The sequence below is a fragment of the Magnolia sinica genome, chromosome 5 (assembly GCF_029962835.1).
Source record: "Magnolia sinica isolate HGM2019 chromosome 5, MsV1, whole genome shotgun sequence".
NCBI lineage: Eukaryota > Viridiplantae > Streptophyta > Magnoliopsida > Magnoliales > Magnoliaceae > Magnolia > Magnolia sinica.
This window is the reverse complement of record NC_080577.1, coordinates 16,908,298-16,916,060: the sequence shown is the minus strand read 5'-3', so window position 1 is coordinate 16,916,060 and position 7,763 is coordinate 16,908,298.

The window sequence follows — 7,763 nt, the reverse complement described above, 5'->3', positions numbered from 1 at the left end:
TAGTTTTGGTCGATTATTCTAAAATGACCTCCCAAAACGGATGAACGGTGTGGATTTATCACAAAATAACGGTGGGACCCACATAGAATCCCTGCGCAGGAATATCACGCGAAAGGCTTTGGCAGGAAATCCGCGTCCGTGCATCCGGTACCTCCACGGCTCCACGGGACGCGGATGAAATCGGACTGCGTATCAGTAAACTCAGTTGTGCACACCTTAAATGTATGTGGTCTATCCACGCCGTCCATCCATTTTTTGATCTAATTTAAGGGGTTGACCCTAAAATTGAAGCATATACAAAGATCAAGTGGATCATACCAAAGAAAACAATGGGGATAATGATTTCCACCTTTGAAACCTTTCCAGGCCTCACAGTGATGTTTATCTATCAACCAATTTTTTCATAAGATCATACATACATGTATGAAAGGAAAACACATATATAAGCTTGGTCCAAAACTTCTTTGGCTCTAAAATATTTTTCAACAGTAGAAATTCAATTTAACTGTTTCCTATGATGTGGTTCATTTGAACATTATATTGGATTCATTTTTGGGATAAAGGACAAAAATTATCTGGTAAAATGGATGGATGGAGCGGATAAAACACATTAATTATAGTAGACCTCACAGAGTTTACTCAGTAAGGTAATCCTAGTGAGTTACTCGCTGCACAATCCGCTTCCGACGCGGATTGGGTAGTCCCCCGGTAGCTCCTGTGCGCGGATTAGGTGGTACCTCGCGATATGCGGAGGCTCCGAGGGCCGCTGAGGGTCCACCGTGTTGTTTGAATTTTATCCAAACCGTCTATCCATTTTTCCATATCATTTCAAAGTACTAAATAAAAAATAAGACAGATCCAAATCTCAATTGGATCATACCACAGGAAGCAGCGGTTCTAAGGATGCCCACTGTAACCTTCTTAGGGCCCACCGTATTTTTTATTTGCCATCCAATATGGTCGTATACACCTAGGTGAATTTTAAAAACAAATATCATCTTGATCCAAAACTTTTGTGGTCCCCAGGAAATTTTCAATGGTAGGAATCTAATCCCCACCTTGTGGTCCATTTGAGCCTTTGATCTTCTCAATCTTTCTCTTAATATTTTAAAATGTATGAAAAAAAAAAAAAATAAACGGTTTAGATAAAATTCAAACATCCCGGTGGACCCTCAGTTGCTCTCGGAGCCTCGGCCTGTCCGGAGCTCAAAACAGGGGGGGAAGTACGTAATCCGCGCCCATAGCTCCTGCGCTGGTTTTCCTACTCCGAACGATAGCATTGGTGTTTCAGATCGGGCTCTATCACGTCTATCGAGGTAAGTGAAGCAAGTAGATTGTGTACCGCGTAAACTTTATAAGTTTCACCATGATTTATGTATTTGATCCACTCCGTCCATCCATTTTATCGGATAATTTCAGGGCTTGAACCCAAAAATTAAGCATATTCAACACTCAAATAAACCACACAGCAAAAAACATTGTGAATAGAAAACAATGTGAATTGATTATCTATCGTTGAAAAATTCTTGGGGCCACATAAGTTTTGGATCAAGCTTATTTTTATGTTTTCCATTCATCCACGTCAGGATGATCTTATGAACAGGTTTGACGACAAATAAACATCCCAGTGGGGCCTAGCAATGTTTCAATGGTGGAAATCATTACTCTCACTCTATCCTGTGGTATGATCTAGTTGATCTTTGGATATGCTTCAATTTTAGGATTAACTCTTTAATAAATTATTTGGAAAAACAGATGGATAGCATGGATAGACTATGTACATTCTAGGTGGGCCCAACTGAGTTTACTCAGTACGATAAGAGCATACTGAGTAACTAATATGCAATCCGATTTCACCCAAGTATTTGCTCGAGACTAGAAAATCCCATCTGAATTATCTCCCCCTCTCCCTCTCTCAAATCCAATAAAAACTGATATGTTTCTGTTGCATTTCACTGTGTGCTAACCCTAACGCATGAATCAGAGCTTGAATCCAAAGCCTCTCTCAAACACATCATAGGAGCCTTCCATTGTTTGAGAGAAACCCAAACCCTCCACATCAAGTTTGTCCAATTATCTCTATCTCTCTCAATTTTATTTGCAACGGCTTAGGAATTTTGAGGATTTGGAGATTTCTCATTTTTCAAATGTGGATTTGGTCATTTTTCAGCTTTTTATGTGGATTTTAAGGATTTGAAAAATTTTCAATTTTGGAAGTAGATTTTAGAATTTGGGAATTTTTCAACATGAATGTGGAAATTGATGTGGGGAATTTAACATCTTCTTCTTTTTATTTTTTCCTTTTTCTTTCCACTTTTTTTTTTTTTTTTCAAATTGAATGTTGGAGGGCTTTTCAAAGTGGCACCTACCTGATGAGTAGCCTATATTTTGGGGCTGGGGAGCATAATGTTATCATAAAATTCAGGTAGAGAAGAGGTTCAAAACATGTGACATGTTGGCAGAAAGGAGAAGTCTGCACTTGAATTTTCACTTACATGGTATGATACGATAGGTTTTCATGTGTGAATATTTATAGTTGTTTTTTTTTTTTTTTTTGCTGTTTTATTATATGAAAATGAAGTGTTGTAACCAATCTCTCGTTTTTATCTGCAGTACAAGTGAAAAAACTCGAGATAGAAAAAATGAACAAGGCATCGTGCCCCCTTTCTAAACTAAAAATTACATGGGGAAGGAAAATTCAGTAAGAAGTGGCAATTGTATAGTTCTACAATACCAATGAAGTGGTAAGTTTCATTTTCCTCTGTAAAATCTTCTTCTTTTTTCCTTTCCTTTCTGTTAGGGTGCATTTGGTAGCACAAAAGTTAGAGATGGTATTGATTTGTAAAAAAAAATATATAGGAACAGAAAATAAGGTGCAAAACCTTCCCACTTGCTTGTTTATGATATATAACCATAAATAGCAAGCCTATTTCTGTTATATAGATGAAAGAGAGAGAGAGAGAGAGAGAGAGAGAGAGAGAGAGAGAGAGAGGTTACTGCTATATTTTTCTTTTTCTTTTTTCTCCCCTCCCTCCCTCTTCTCCCTCTATAGATAGATGAGCAGGTATAAAGATGTTGAGGCTTGCTAGTTCCCACAATGCAATCATTTAGAATTTCTCACTATATGTAGGTCACATGGCAAAACTTTTATCTCAATCCATGAGACTCAATACAGAGGTCGGTTAGCAATGTCGGAATTCCATATGAGCAGATCTTATAGATGGTTAGCATCTTTGCTTGTTAAGATTCCTTCCCATGTGGTCCATGTATGGGGTGAGCTTTTAGAATCCGGATCATCATATGGTGGGCCAATTAGGAGAGCCTCAGCATTTCTGAAATAAGTAGGTTGTTTCGTTTTTTATTAAAAGATGAAAACACCAATTGGGCTTCGGATCAAGGATGGCACGAAATCTAAAGTTGATATGTTACCGCTTTAATCGCATATATATATATATATATATATATATATATATATATATATATGTGTGTGTGTGTGTGCGCGTGCACGTGTGTGTGAATGAGAATCTTTCTTTCTTACAGGTTTGATCATTTGATGATCACAGCCATCTCAGGTTTTTTTTTTTTAAAAAAATTCTTCTTACAAGTCTGCTCATCCAATAGTTGTTATTATATTCATGAGTTTACTATTTTACTGTTGCAAGTCATTTGAAAGAGGCACTTGAACGTCTTAACATGATGAAAAAAATAGAAATTCAACCTAACAAGATGAAGATCTTTTTTTTTTTTTTTTGTGGGAATATATATTTAATAAGCGATGATCCACAAATTCAAGCTTGGTTAAAAAAAAAAAACTACATATTGAACTTTTTTTTAACGAAAGAGTGTGCCATCAGAGATTGATTATAGAAATGGAAGTTTCATTTTCTTGGATTCGCACAACATTTTGTTTATTTAGTCCACTTGTATTTTGGATTCTTAATCAATAGTTTGGATCACATGATACAACCCTAGAACAAGTGGATATATTCCAACCTGTCCGATAGTTTAGATCAATGTCATTATAACTACAATCTATAAATGTAATTTTGGCTTCAAAAATATTGATTTTTGGGGTGCGCTTTTGAGGTTCATGGTTTGCTAGCAGTAGTAGAATCAATTTATTTATGCTATTGATTGAGAAAAGATTTATTTATTATGGTTAATGGGGAATTTTATCTTATGTAATATTCAGGCAAATGCGGCCTTTTGGTAAAATATGAAGTTTTGTCATATTTTGTGGTGAGCCTGTTCTGTAGCAGTTTAGATGCCTGGAATTTGGTAGAGATTAACAATCAAATTTCAATGGATATGGAGAATTGTTTGAAGATTTTATGTTCATCTCTCATGATGAGAAACTTGATTTTATTAGCTGTGAAGTAGTTGTTGAGGACTTGGAATAAGACTTTTGCAATTTTAAACTCTGGTTGCTGGTCTTTTTTTTTATTCAAGGAAAGGTAGAGGAGCACACTAGTTGAACTTTGTTAATATGGAAGAAATTTATACAAGAAAAAAAAAAAAAAAAAAACAAACAAACCTTCAGATGATGGAATGACCTTTGTCATTTGATTCTCCAAAATCACTTGTTTGAATATGTAATGCATACATTAATAAATAGGACCGATAGAAGATAAAGACTATCAAATATGTTAGGCCTATTGTAGATTGCACGTACATAAAAATTCTCCAGATCGATGAATTCCAAACATAGTCCCATAATATAAGCTTAAGGAAGAGAGTGCATAATATAAGCTTAAGGAAGAGAGTGCTGCACATCAAAAGTGTTCTATATTCTACAGTGACTATCAAAGTTGATGTAGGGCATACTTGAATGATGAATGTATTCCAATGTTCTTACAAAATATGGTGAGCAGTTCGGCCCCTTTTATTGGGAGAACATAACCATAGCGTGTGTAACAATAAACATACCCATAACATGTCTGACAATCCTACTTACCTTCAAATAAACATCAGTGGGCTCAAGGTGTGTTGTTTCTATATCCATGCTTTCAGTTGGCTCATGTTATGCACCTTTAGTATCAACGTTTTCATTTTGTCTAGAGTGTACACATCTAGTATCTTCACTTTCAGTCGGCTCATGGTGTGCATGTTCAATCTCTATGCTTTCATCAACAGATTTAGACAACTTTAGTGGAGCTTCCTTTATCCATTTCATATATTCCATCATTTCATTGTAAAATTTATTTGTATATTTATCAGCAAATTTGAACAACCTATCATGTTCCTTACTCATTGCTGCAATTATACGAAGCTTGTTACACAAAATTTGAACCACTTACCTGAAACAATATTACGCTCGCCTTTTGTTGGTACCTTGGTATGATCTCTATCAAAACCTTCCTTTGCATCTCTTCTCCATCTTTTCATAATATATCGAAGATCAATCTCTTTTATATTATAAAAATCTAAAACTTTCAATGCATGACTACATATGATCCCACAAACTCAAATTTCTTGCAACTACACATCACTGTACTATCTAAAAAGTCGAATATAATAGTACGTAGTTCATCTTTATCATTATATACACGATACTTTGTAACCGTGCTAAATTCACCACATTTAGAATTTGAATAACTAAGATGTTTCCCATACTCTTCTTAAAACATTCAAATACTTCTGGAGTGTACGCATTTACTATTTCATTTAAAATCTTCATATCGAAAAACATTATTGGGGTACTTTGCCTCATTTTGAAATCATCCATAGATTCCTTGTATCGTCGATTAGCCACTACCCATTCATAATGGGTGAAGAAACGCAGAAGATCATATTTAGAGTTTAAATAATTTTTCAATAAATTATGCATGCTTTCACTCAGTTGTGTGCTTTTTATGTTTGAAAAAAATGTATTTCTTCTATAAACTAAAGTCCATATTTCTTTTTCCTTAAATAGATTTTGTAACTACTTGTTATCTATTAAATTGTACTTCAAAATCATGTTATTCCATGCAGTTGAAAAGTACTCTTCCTTATACTCATAATCATATATGCATCTATTAAAATCATATTTGAAACTTGTTTAAGCTTTAAATACATGACTAAGGTGCTTAACAGCATTCTGGTAGATATGCTAAATACATAGGCGATAATATGTTCCTGGCATCACTGAGGCTATTGCATTTGCCATTGTAGCATCTTGGTCGATAAGGATTGTCATTGGTTGTTTTCCAGAGATAACACTCAAAAATATTTCAAATAATCACTTGAAAGATTCAATCGTTTCATCATATAGCAAGGCCCCACCAAAAAATTTATTTCTTCCATAAACTAAAGTTCATATTTCTTTTTCCTTAAATAGATTTTGTAACTACTTGTTATCCATTAAATTATACTTCAAAATCATGTTATTCCATGCAGTTAGAAAGTACTTTTCCTCGTACTCATAATCATATATGCATCTATTAAAATCATGTTCGAAACTTGTTGAATCTTTAAATACATGACTAAGGTGCTTAGCAGCATTCTGGTAGATATACTAAATACATAGGCGATAATATATTTCTAACATCACTGAGGCTATTGTATTTTCCATTACAGCATCTTGGTCGGTAAATATTGTCATTGGTGGTTTTCTAAACATGGCACTCAAAAACATTTCGAACAACCACTTGAAAGATTCAATCGTTTCATTATATAGCAAGGCCCCACCAAATATTATAGTTCACTTATGATGATTTACCCCAATAAATGGGGCAAATGGTCGTCCATAAATATTTATTATGTACGTGGTATTAAAGTAAACTACGTCTCTAAAAACACTACAGTCTATTATTAACATCGCATCTGCTTAGAATATATTCGTGATCTGATCATTTTCATCCACTTGTATTGCATAAAAAAAAGATAGATTATCCACTTGCATTTTTTGAAAGTATTGTAAAACAGTCTCTGCATTACTGTTTTCCATCGCTTTCATTCACTTTTTCCATAAGTACTAAACCTTGTATTCTTAGCATACCGATTGTAAAACTGAAATGCACTCTCGTCAGAAGTAAACTTTATACCTAGTTTTGGCTCTTCATCCAAATTCTCATCTACATTGACCAATACATGTTGACTTGTTTCTTGGTCGTCTATTTATTGGCTTACTTTTTGAACACCTATTTCGGTGTCAAAATCTAACCTTCGACGTGGTTTATCAAATGCTTGACTCTCCAATGAATTACCATCCATTTTACCAATCAACCTTCAAAGTAAAAAAAGACATTCACCAAGCTTGAATTTGTGGATCATCGCTTGTTACATATATATTTCCACAAAAAAAAAAAAAAAAAAAGATCATCTTGTTGGGTTGAATTCTCACTTTTTACATCATGTTAAGATGTTCTAGTGTCTCTTTCAAATGATCTACAATAGTAAAATAGTAAACTCGTGAATATAATAACAACTATTGATAAGCAAACTTGTAAGAAGAAGAAAAAGAAAATTGAGACAGTTGTGATCATCAAATGAGCAAACTTGTAAGAAATAAATATTCCCATTCATATATATATATATGTGTGCATGTGTGTGTGTGTGTGTGTGTGTGTGAGAGAGAGAGAGAGAGAGAGAGAGAGAGAGAAGTGAAATCCTGTTCTTGAAAAAAAAAAAAAAAAAAAGCAAGAAAAACAATGGCAAGTGAATTCGTTCTTTACCACTGAGAGTAGGTGCAGAAACCTTATGCCCCAGTTCATGTTCTTCCTTAACCAGTTTCTTCTTTACCATTGTGAAGGAATCTCAACGAGTAAAGATGTTAACCATTC